This window comes from Eptatretus burgeri, unplaced genomic scaffold, assembly GCF_056783735.1.
Source record: "Eptatretus burgeri isolate ZD-2024b unplaced genomic scaffold, Ebu_testis_v1 Ebu_testis_scaffold_3181, whole genome shotgun sequence".
Classification (NCBI taxonomy): Eukaryota; Metazoa; Chordata; class Myxini; order Myxiniformes; family Myxinidae; genus Eptatretus; species Eptatretus burgeri.
Window position 1 is genome coordinate 130,085 of NW_028225130.1, and position 12,940 is coordinate 143,024.

Consider the following 12,940-nt stretch of genomic DNA (forward strand, 5'->3'; position numbering starts at 1 on the left):
TTTGAAATTCTCAGAGTTGGATCTTCACCAGAATCTCATCAATTCGTCCTTGTCACACACCCGACTTGTCCACCATGTTTCGTCCAAATCTGGCCACAAATTTTTGAGATATTCTGCTAACAGAGAGACGGGTGAAAACGTAAACTTCGTCCACCTTCGGTGACGGAGGTAATAAATGATGGTACTTATTTTACAGAAAAACTATCCCCACCCCACCCCATCAAAATGATGAATTAGAAAATGTTAAACACTTCTTGTCGCGAGACATGCACAACACCGCGGCCCACGGATACATCACGGTGCTAATCAACTGATGACATCACAGCGCTGCTCAGCTGACAGTGTCAGTGTGTCCGTGTTTTGCACCAACGTCGGCAGCAGGATTTTTGCATTAACGTCGGCAGCTCATCTTCACCAGCAGTTGGTAAAGAAGAAAGTTTCTTGGTGTCGAGCCGTTGCGCCTTTACAATGGTTTCAAAAATGGCAAATAGAAGAGGAGTCGAGTTCGTCTTTGTCGTGGTTGTTCACCAAACAAACAAAATCCACTTCACTCCATCGTCTTGGTCATGTCGAACAAAAGTCACTTTCTCCGAAGATATGTGTTACCCCGAGATTGTGGAAGAGAACTGACGAAATGAATGTGCACGTGATCAAAACGGACATCAGGAGATGCAAAGGTACCTAATGCTGTTTTGTTTTTGTATAAAATATCGAGGCTCGTATGAGAGCTAACACACAGAGTGTACAACAAGGGGAACAGGAGACAAGAGGGGCGGGAGAGGGAAGGACCAAACAGTGGAGAAGAGAGCGGGACATGAGGAGATCGGTGGAAGGGTGAGGGATGGGGTGGGGAACACAGGGTCAACAAAATGGACACCACAGGGACTTTGAGTAAGGAATGCAGGGAATTTGAAGGAGGGGGTTTGAGATGCATTAACGGGGGTAGAAAAGATCATGGTTTTGGATGGGGGAAGATAAGAGGTGGTGGTGAACAGCTGTTTTTAAGACCTGGAGGGAGTAGTGGGATGGAAGAGAGTGTGGGGAGTTTGTTCCTAAGGCAAAAAAAGAGGAATGAAAGAGTGAAGGTGAGCAGTGATTCTTGATTCTGGTAGTTTTACCAGAAGGGGGTTGCTGGCGGCCATTGAGCATCCTACAGAAATGTGGCGGGGGGGGGGGCTAGGGGGGCATATCGCAGACAGAGCATGGAGGGTGAGGCCGGAGAGAAGACAGAAAGACCACCGAGTTGCCTGCGCTAAGAGAGTGAGAGACCCAAAGACTCAGCCTCATCGCGGGAGAAAACAATGATCCTAAATGCCTTGGTTTCCACAGCGTAAAGCCAAGAAAGGTGAGAGGCAGGAGCACCAGCCCATCGGGGATGAAAGCTTTGTATGTGGATGAAAGCTTTGTTTGTGGTCAGGAGCTCAGGTGTGCCAAGGAAGGACTTTGCATGACAGAGGATGCCCAGTCAGCGACTGGCTTTGGAGACCAGCTTGGAAATGTGGCTTTCCCAGGAAATACCATGGCAGATAGTGAGACCCAAAAGCTTGAATGAAAGGATTTCTTCATGAGGATTGTTCAGCAAGTAGGTGGGGGGGGGGGGGTTCCAGATGGTCTTTTCGGAGAGACATGGTGAGTGAGAGATTTGTCAAGAATGAAAGACGTGTTTCAAGTGTTGGACCAGCTTGTGATTTTATCCAGATCTGCTGAGAGTGAAGAGGGTGTTGCTTGCCAATCTCAGGGATGACATGATAAGGCAGAGGATGGAACAGCAAAGAGATTGCAGAATCTGAGTGGAGGTTTGACAGCAACCTCTCCATCCTGTCAGGAGAAAAGGACACAGATTCCAGGAAGAGCTGGGAGCGACTGGGTAAGGTGGGTTGAGAAGGTGGGTGGTTCTCTAATAACTGTGAGAGAGATGTCTACTTTGACAAGGGCGTGGTCAGATGAACCAATTTGAGCGGAGAAAGAACAGCAGATATTTTCAGGGAAATTGGTCAAAATCAGAGCCAGAAGAGATGGAGTACGGTTGGTTGAGATCCGGGCTGAGAATCGGAGGAGGTAGATTTAAGTAGGTGGGCTGAACTGGCACTGAAGTTGGGAAAAAAGGACGATTGATGAAACAAGACCGTGTATTGCAAACTGGGATTGAAATGTATTTTTTCAGTCAGAGATGCGATGAAAGACATTTCATGAGGGATGTAATAAAGGAGAATTAAGAGAATGGAGAAAAGAAATGTAACAGTGGGACTTTTTCGACAAAGCGTGTTGGAAAGGTGGTGTCGAAAACAGTCTTTTCTGGAAGAAGAAGAAGAAGAAGAAGAAGAACAAGAACAAGAAGAAGAAGAATAGTGAATTATGATGCAATACCGAGAACCACATGTGTGAAAGAGGAATTTGAAACATTTTAAGACGCTTTTTGATTTCGTAAGTATATTGTTGACTTCCGTCCTCTGTTTGTGTGTTTGTTTGTTTGGTTGTGTGTGTGTGTGTGTGTGTGTTTGTGTGTTTGTTTGTAGGCACGATAACTCGAGAACGGAAGAAGCTACCAATGTCAAATTACACCACGTGATTCAGGAGGATGATGGCTAGTGCTGATTAGATTTTGGTCAAAATCGGTCAAACATTCGATTTTTGATGTTTGATACAGAATCATCGGAGAAACTTCTGGTTTGCGTTGCTACCTTCTCTCGAGACAGCTTTTATTCGACAAGGTCAGAGGTCAAGTTGACGATTTCGTAAGTACCAGTCCATGACTGCTTGTTACTTACGAAATCTAAAGATTTCGGAAGTATATTGATGCCTTCCGTTTCTGTTTGTTTGTTTGTTTGTTTGTGACTTACAAAATCTAAAGATTTCGTAAGTATATTGATGCCTTCCGTTTCTGTTTGTTTGTTTGTTTGTTTGTAGGCACGATAACTCGAGAACGGAAGAAGCTACCAATATCAAATTACACCACGTGATTCAGGAGGGTGATGGCTAGTGCTGATTAGATTTTGGTCAAAATCGGTCAAAGGTCAAGGTCACGGTGAGGTCAAATATTCGATTTTTGATGGTTTGGTACAGATAACTCGAGAACAGAAGAAGCTACCAAAGTCAAATTACACCACGTGATTCAGGAGGCTGATGGCTAGTGCTGATTAGATTTTGGACGAAATTGGTCAAAGGTCAAGGTCACAGTGAGGTCAAATATTCGATTTTTGATGGTTTGGTACAGATAACTCGAGAACGGAAGAAGCTACCAATGTCAAATTACACCACGTGATTCAGGAGGGTGATGGCTCGCGCTGATTAGATTTTGGTCAAAATTGGTCAAAGGTCAAGGTCACAGTGAGGTCAAACATCCAAAACAATCGATTTTTGATGGTTTGGTACAGAATCATCGTAGAAACTTCTGGTTTGTGTCGCTACCTTCTCAAGAGACAGCTTTTATTAGACAAGGTCAGAGGTCAAGTTGACGATTTCGAAAGTACCAGTCTATGACTGCTTGTTTGTTTGTTTGTTTGTTTGTAGGCACGACAACTCGAGAACGGAAGAAGCTACCAATGTCAAATTACACCACGTGATTCAGGAGGGTGATGGCGAGTGCCGATTAGATTTTGGTAAAAATCGGTCAAAGGTCAAGGTCACAGTGAGGTCAAATATTCGATTTTTGATGGTTTGGTACAGATAACTCGAGAAGGGAAGAAGCTACCAATGTCAAATTACACCACGTGATTCAGGAGGGTGATGGCTAGTGCTGTTTAGATTTTGGTCAAAATCGGTCAAAGGTCAAGGTCACAGTGAGGTCAAACATAATTCCGTAAATTCACGTGGAGAAATGGAGTATTTTTGCTTCGCTCGACGTTACGAGTTCGTTTTAACTTCGATTTTAATTTTGTCTTTGGTTTTTGCGATCGCTTAGGATGCTGAAAACTCGGTTGTCGAAATTCTGGTAAAAATCGGATGTTTTGGAGACGTTTTAAGATTGTATAAAAAATATTTCACTCGACGCGTCACGGGTTGTCACGTGATGCAGTGCGCTCGAGCAGACGCGTCGTTGAGTCACGTTAAGGTTTTCCGTGTGCACGCTGACGGTGTTTTCGATAAAGATGGTGTTTAAAAGTCATTTTTTTTATCCCAATAAAGGTTATCGTCGCATGCCTGACTCGCTGAGCCGTCGGATTATGTTAAGATTGTTGGTGGATGGCCGAATATTACGGTTTTGTGACTTTGATAAAATAATATAAAATAAATGCGTGGAGAAATGGAGATTTTTGCTTCGCTCGACGTTACGATTTTCGATGGTTTGGTACAGAATCATCAGAGAAACTTCTGGTTTGCGTCGCTACCTTCTCTCGAGACAGCTTTTATTAGATGAGGTCAGAGGTCAAGTTGACGATTTCGTAAGTACCAGTCTATGACTGCTTGTTTTTATATTTTTTGGACAAAGATTCGGGAAGATTAGGTAAAGGAAAGGTTGAAGAAAAAAAAAGGTTGAAGAATGAGTTTTTATTTCTTTTTATTAAGATTCACATGGCTGTGCCTGGATGTGTTTGAGGGAAGAGGAGGAGCAGCTGAAATGTGAATCCTATCCAGGTTCCTCCTGATGACGTCATCTTTACTTTTTCCTTGTTTAACACAAACACCACACAAAACAACACAAACACCACACAAAAACCACACAAAACAACACAAACACCACACAAAACAACACAAACACCACACAAACCAAGTTCTGGCGAGAGTCTGTAATCTCTGATTACTCTTTTTTTCTTGTTTTCTGTCGTATTTCGATCCGTGACAGCAGACGGAGGTTGTTTGTCGTTGTTCACGTTTCGTGTTCATCTCTTATTGAGGTTGATAACTTTGGTGTGTGTGTGTGTGTGTGTGTGTGTGTGTGTGTGTGTGTGTGAGTTGGTTTGTGCTTCATTATTGTTGATAATGATTGTGACATCATCAGCCTGCCTTCTTGCTCTGTCTTGGAGGGAAATGCTGTGTGGAGAACCGTTGGTTCGTGTGTGTACACCTGTTTGTGACTGTTCACATGTTTTATTGAAAACCAATCACTCACATTGCTCGGTGGGAAACCAAAGGTGACTTTGCCTAACATGACCGTGATCAATGAAGACCCGAATACATTACAGTATCAATGATAATGATGAACCTCACACTTAATTTCAACCCATCTCCCCCAAACGATTTGCAGGTCGAGGAAATATGGTGAGGAAACGTGATCAGAGAGCTTGGGTGGTGGATGGTGCGACTGGCACAACCACGACGACCACCCCAACCACCATGCATGCTGGAGACCTTCAGAAAACGAAGGAAACTTCAACAGCAGCAACAACCTTTGATGAAAACCACGCGGCTTCACCAAGGAGAAAAACCTTGTTCAAGAGGTTTATGAACAACATGAATGGGTTGCTGTGTGTAAATCACAATCACACAACTGAAGAAATTGAAGATGAGAAGGTGAATGAACCGAAGCAGAAGAAAAAGAAGAAGAAGAAGACCCATTTTTGGGAGAAGGTAAATCCCTTGTCCCACCAATTGTGCAAACCTGAAGGTGATGATGTCATTTGGGGAAGCCCTTGTGGAGGGTTCTTTAACAACATGTGAAATTGATCAAAGGTCACAAGTTTGTATTTGAAGAGTTTTTTTCATCACTTCATTTCTGATAATCATGAAACAGAGTAGACCGTGCACAATGTTATCTTGAAAAAATTTCCCTGTTTAATGCAGTGATGATATTTATTGTCATATGTTCCAGGGACGTCGGCCCAACATGAAAATGTCTCAGGACAGTGAGTGTCTTGAGGAGCTTCATGTTCAGACTGAACAGCTCACCACAGACCTTCAACCAACGAGCAGAGCGGTGTTCTTCATGGAGCAGGACACAGAACTCCATGCAAAGCATCGCCAGGAGCGGCACCATCTGGTCCTGCAGGAAATTGAGTGTCTTGAGGAGCTTAATGTTCAGACTGAACAGCTCACCACAGACCTTCAACCAACGAGCAGAGCAGTGTTCTTCATGGAGCAGGACACTGAGCAACATGCAAAGCATCGCCAGGAGCAGCACCATGTGGTCCAGCAGGTGAGCAAGTTGTGGGATTCTGGTCACACCTGAGTGATCATAAAAGACACTTTCCCTTTGCCCCATATTCCGTGACAGACATGTGCATTACTCATTCATCTGCATGTCCTGAGTGTCACATGATTTGACAGGAACAACTCCTGAGGAGGAAACAAGATGAGGAACAGGTTCATTCTGTGAATCATTTTCTACATCAAAATGCAATGGAGGACATAGAGGAGCACAATGAAAAGCTTGCGGTAATGAGGGGAATAGTAGAGTGGCTTTAAGAGGGGCAGGGCGGACTCAGTAAGACAGTCCATCAGGTTAGTTCCTGATGATAATTGAAATGTGAATCAAATTTAATGTGTCCTTGTGCACCAGGTTGAGATAAGTTATGCAACAATGTGGTCGGGGAAATTATGTTGCCTGTTCGTTTGTCTTCTCTTTGTTCCCGATATTCCTGAAATTTATTTTCAGGTTAAAGCCTTCAATAAGCGGAACCAAGAGCAGATGTTTCATATTATCGAGCTTGAGCAATATTTGGAGGAGGTTCTGCAGTCAAACGAGGATGAGAGTGAGGGTGAGGAGCTCTTAGAGAACCTTCCGATGAACCCGATCGAGCCTGCAACAAAACAGCATTGTCCATCTTTTCATCAGGTGAGCATTCTTATGATCTCGGGGGCAAGACAATATTACTCATTGATAATGTGTGTCCTGTGTGTCATGTGATTTTCACAGGGACAGCTCCTGAAAAGGAAGGTAAACGAAGAAGAAGTTCGTTTCCTGAATTATTGTCTGCAGCAAAACACAGATGAGGACGACCAGCAGCACAATGTAACGTTTGCTGCAACAAGCGGAATGTCTGAGGGGCTGAAAGAGGGGCAAGAGTGGGTCACGAAGGCAATCCAGGAGGTTAGTTTCTGATGATCATTTTAATCGGAATCAAATTGAACGTGTCCTCGTGGACCAGGTTAAGATGCGATATGGCAGAGGGAAATGCTATAGCCTGTTCGTTTCTTTCATATACTTTGTCTCCTCTTTATTCTTTTAATTCATTTTCAGGTCAAAGACGTCAAGAAGCTGTACCAAAAGCAGTCTTCACGTGTTGTTGAGCTGGAACTTTTGAAGGAGGCTCTGCAGTCAAGCGGGGGCGAGGGTGAGCTCTTGGAGAACCATTTGATGACCCCGACCAGAAGTGCAGGAAAACAGGATTGTCCAACTTTTGAGCAGGTGAATATTCTTAAGATGTCGGGGGCTCATCATTATTCTGAGCGATCTGAACAAATTACTGGGTTATTTCTCTGAAATAAGCTCAGAGTGGGTCCCGGTGTCCAGCCGTCCATCCGTTAGCATTTGACAATAACATCCTCTCCTCACAAACTACGCAACTGATATGGACCAAATTTGGTACAATGCAAACATCTTCTCCGCAACGACCTGAGTGACATGGACAAATTTGGAACAATGCATCAGGACAGTAAGGTCTCATAGGGTTGTCCTTCCCTTCCAGATCTGTCCATTTAAAGGGGGTGAAAGGTGGGTTTGCACAAAATATTGGAATTTTATTCAAAAATCTTCTTCGCAGAAACCGAAAACAAGATACAGACCAAAATGATTGTGCGGCATCGTGACCAGGCCCCAACCTTAAGTTGTGCTCCCCATGACCGTACCAATTCAGGAAAAGGGCCATGCCCCTTCCCCCTCATCCGTCATTTTCACTCTGCCTGTTCATGAAATAACCGTCAATCTCCACAAGACTATTTTTTTGTGCATGGAACTTAGACAAGTGGAATTGCTTCATCTGTTTGATAGATGTGATCACAGCACACTTGTTTTATTCTCCTTTATTTTTGCCTGTCTGTCACTGTGCCAATATCCCAGGTAGTGACAGTCATGTTTGCTCACAGAGTTTCACCTCAACATGATCATTCTGTTCAATAACAGAAAAACTCTGACATTGGGTTAAGTCCCGGTTTCAGACACGAGGTAAAATAACAAATACTTGATGCACTGACGTGTTCCCCACTCGGGATGTGTTTTGCAGGTGAAGTACCTGAAGAGAAACGTGCACAATGACAGGAAACGCAATCATCTTCGGATGCAGAATACGATGATAATATTCAGGTCAGGTCAGGTATGGGAGCATGTGCCAGAACAGCACGTCGCTGCGTCCACTTTCCGCCGGTACTCCAGGGGCCTCCGTCTGGCCATCCCCCAGGCAGATGCCAGGCCCATCCCCATCTCCTTGAGATGCTGATTAACCTGCTGCAACTATGAGGCATGTGGTCGACCCACTGGCCTCCTCCACTCATGAGACTCCCTCGCTGAGAGAATCTGGTGAGCAGGATCAGAGTCAGGAAAACGAGCCACATGTCCATACAGCCGCAACTGACGCTCACGGACTATGCAGGTAACAAATCTCATCCGAGTCTCTCTCAGCAACCGCTCGTTGGACACAAAATCCGACCAGCGATAGCCAAGGATTCTCCGAAGAGACCTGGTACCAAAGGAATTAAGTCTCCGTCTCAGATCCTTGGTCAGAGTCCAAGTCTCGCACCCATAGAGCAAGACTGGAAGTACCAAGGACCTGAGACTCGGACTTTCGTCCTCCCGCACAGGTACCGGCAGCGCCACACCCCATGATCCAGTGAATCCATGACTCCCCAGGCCCGACCCAGACGTCTATTGACCTCTGACTCGCAGCCAGCAGAGACATGGATATCACTGCCAAGGTAAGTGAATCTCTCCACGATCTCAACATCCTCACCACAAACAGACACAGACAGGACAGCAGCATCCAAGATGTCACCGAAAGCCTGGATCTTAGTTTTGACCCAAGAAACCCGAAATCCCAACGGCTCCGACTCCTCATTCAGCACCTCGAGGGCCCCCAAGAGGATGTCTAAAGTCTCCGCAAAGATGACTGCATCATCTGCAAAGTCAAGGTCCGAGATCTTGACATTCCCAAATGACGCACCACAACTTGATCTCTCCGACATCCTCCCTAGAATCCAGTCCATACAAGTGCTGAAAAGTGTGGGGGCAAGTACACATCCCTGACGAACTCCAGTAACAACTGGAAATAAGTCAGAGATGGTACCACCACACTTCACAGCACTCTCAGTACCAGAGTAGAGTTCAGACATCAGATCGATCAGTTTTGGTGGCACCCCACGAAGACCAAGAATCCTCCAGAGGACATCCCGATTCACTGAATCGAATGCTTTACAGAGATCAACATAGGCTGCAAGCAGCCCCTGCCGAAACTCTCGTCTGCGTTCGGTGAGGACACGAATTGCAAGGATACGGTCAATCGTTAACCTCTTTGGTGTAAAGCCTGACTGCTCTGGACGCTGGTGCTCAAGTAGATGGTGGCGAACCCTATCGAGAATTATCCGAGCAAAGACCTTGCCCGGCACTGAGAGCAGCGTCACCCCTCGGTAGTTGTTGCAGTCTTGGCGATCACCCTTCCCTTTCCAGAGAGGGACAACAAGGCCCCTCTTCCAGTCAGTTGGGATGATGCCTGTGTTCCAGGCAGAGCACAAAACTGCATGCAACGACACGAGTGCAGCATTTCCACCAGCCTTGAGAAGTTCGGCATGGATGCCACAAATCCCTGGAGCTTTGCCCCGTTTCAACTGGTTCACCGCAGCCCGTGTTTCCACAAGCGTAGGTGGACCGCAGTTGATTCGAGGGTCAGCAACAGGGATTGTAACACCCTTGACGTCCAACTCGACAGTTGGGGGATCAGCCTGGTACAACCGCTCAAAGTAACCGGCCCAGCGGGCCTTCACTTCAGACTCCTCTGTCAAGAGCCTACCACTCTCTGCTCGAACTGTAGTGCTCCGAGGGATGGGCTTGGATGAACGTAATGCGCGAATTCCCCTGTAAGCGGGACGAGAATCACCTGTCCACAGGTGATGCTCTACCCCCTCACAGATTCCTCGCACATAGGCCTCCTTGTCCACCCTCAGTGCACGTACAGTTTTACGCCTCAGCTCCCTGAACAGCTCAGCTCTGCCATTCAGCCTGGCCCTGCGACTCTGGTCAATGGTATCCAGTGTCCCTTGAGAGACAAAATACTTCTTTGCCCTGCGGTGAGCTCCAAGGCATCCACCGGCAACATCAAGGACGGTGGTCTTGAAGGCGCTCCACAACTCTTCAGGACCCCCCAAAGCACCCATACCCCCCAAGTGTCCACTCAGCCTGTTCACAAACTCCTCAGCTACTCTCTCATCCCTGAGCTTGGCAACATCCAGCCTCGGCTGGGATGGTACCATTCTCCAGGATTTAAGGTGCAGCTTTAGAGTTGCTACAACAAGCCTGTGGTTTTCCTGTGGATCTGATAATATTACCTCCCATAAAGAGCGAGAGGATTGTGAAGGAGAGTTTCAGAGGACAACGGCCCAAAAGATTGTTTGAAGCAGCAGGGCGTGGAGCAGCACAAGAACAAAAGACTCATCGAAACACACGAAAGCATGAAGAGCCGCTCTTGAAAGTTGTGCTCTTGCGGCAGCAGAGATTAGCCTGGGAAAGAGGAATCATTTAAAATGATCTGAGAATACGGTAAGTAACACATTCCTACAATCACTGGACCGAGCGAGTATCCTGGTAAATCTCTTGACACGATGTTACAATGTCTGCTTTCTCTGACTGTCGTTGTTTCCATTCCAGCAGGTTAGTTATTGATGATAGTTTAATTCAAAATTAGAATAAAACAAAACGTTCTTGTGTCTTTGGAGATTATGGTGATGGCACTTGGAATGGGAGACATATTATGGAACATATTCATTTCATCTTTCGGGGAAAGAATTTGTATTCACGACTCCTTTCATTATTTTTTCAAAGAATAAACACTGACAACAAAAATCAGTGTCCACTTATACCATGAAAATAGTACAAAAGTGGTTGGAGAAGAATTGGACAGCAGTGTCATCAACCGGACGAGGAACATGCCTTCCATGGCTTCAGCGACACTGCGTACTCACACTCTTCCCCCCGAGTCTAGTTTTGTGGTTGCTGTTGGCTAATACTATCTAATCTGCCTCACATCAAGGGTTCCACTCCACCCTCAGCTTCCTGAGTTGCCACAAACAGTCCAAGCTCGATGGGTGTTTTTTCGGAGACACAGTCTCCTTTTTGGATGGCCATTGGCTCCCGAAGGGAGCTCATGCACACTTTTTAGGTCATCTCTTCGAGCATGACCTAATAATATGGGTGTCGATGTCCTTCGATCCGTCAGTCCGTCAGTTGACAATGAAGTTGAAGCGGGAATCTGGTCATTCGTGATCCTGATGGAGGTCGATGAGACGTACACGAGGGTATGACTTTCAAGGTCGCCGAAGGTCAAGGTCAAGGTCACGAGGCTTTTGAAGTTGCGAAAATGACGATTTTCAAATTCTATCTCCTCCGCCATTTCTCAAGCGATCTTGAATTTGATTGTCGCATATGAACCTATGGGACAATATCGAAATTTGGTCAGACTGGATTTTCGATATTCGCTTTCGTTTTCGTGTCACGTGACTTCAAAGTTGGCAAAAAATGTGAAAATGACGATTTTTTTCTCGCAGAGATGACCGTCACTCCCGCACGGGTGTATTTTTTCAGTTGTTTTTCGTCCTGCAACGGTGTCAGTCTCTCCCCACTCGCAAGCCAGAAAGGGGTGTTGGTTTCGTCACCGACAACTCCACAGGAAGAATTTTCAGATGAATGATGACTGGACAACTTGCTGGTATCATTAAGAACAGAAACAATCCATAATCTGTAAAAGTTAGAGTTAATAAAGCTTGAATCGGACCGGGATTGACATATGGAAGTGAAACATTGACAATGCCAACATTGATGAAAACCAAGCGAAAGGTAACAGGTTCGTGTCCCCTCCCAATTACAATTCATTTGTCGAAGGTCTCAGGCATGATCGAAGATGTAAAAAGAATGGGAAGAACAGAGATGACAATGGTATGATTGAATGGATTGTCTCTGAAAGAAAGAATGCGAAGTTCAGAAATCAGGAAGAGATTAAAAAAATCAATAAGAGTGAAACAACAAGGAAATCCAACACTGGTGGAGGCCATTCAGCCCATCATGCCCGCATGAACACCAAACAAACCCAGAATCCAAGAAAGAAAATGGGGAAAAAAGTTTAATTCATGAAAGTACGAAAAAAAAAGTTTTTTGTTGTTGTTGTTGTGATTCTTTAATTGTTTTCTTTCCCTCGGAGAGGAGGCATGGGCTTGGTTAAAAACACACATCAACCACACAACCCCCCTTAACAAGACCCCCACCAACAGCACTCCGTACACAATCACCCATCAATACGCAAACTACCGAAAAGTCTAATCAACATCCCCATAACCCTCCACCTCCATAACTCCCAGGAACCCATCTAATTCTAATTTAAACTTATCTAATATTTCTGCTGCCACCACCTTTCCAGGGAGACCATTCCATGCATTAACTACTCTCTGAGTGAAAGTCCTCTGCTTTACTACCATCTTCACTCTCCTCTTCTTTACTCTCAGGCGATGGCACCTGGTTCTGTCACTGTCTCCTCTGTTGAATAATTCATCTGCACTTATTTTATCTCTGCCTTTCATTATCTTAAACATCTCCATCATATCTCCTCACAACCGCCTCCTTTCTCGTGAATAAAGCCCCGTCTCCTTCAACCGCTCCTCACAGCTGAGTCTGGCTCGGCCCGGAATCAATCTCGTCGCCCGATGCTGAACCTTCTCTGTGGCATCTCTGTCCTTCCGGAACTGTGGTGACCATAGCTGCACACAATATTCTGGATGTAGCCCTCACTAAATTCCTGTACAATGTTAACACCACCTCTTTTGATTTGTAATAGATCCCCCTCCTTCGACAGCCTTAAACCCTATTTGC

General features: G+C 45.4%; 1 protein-coding gene across 1 annotated transcript in view; it reads right to left on the reverse strand.

Annotated features, from left to right (window-relative positions):
- Nucleotides 1-12,940, reverse strand: part of LOC147006388 (uncharacterized) — a 98,844-nt gene that overhangs the window by 66,891 nt on the left and 19,013 nt on the right. The gene's annotated exons all lie outside the window — the stretch shown is intronic.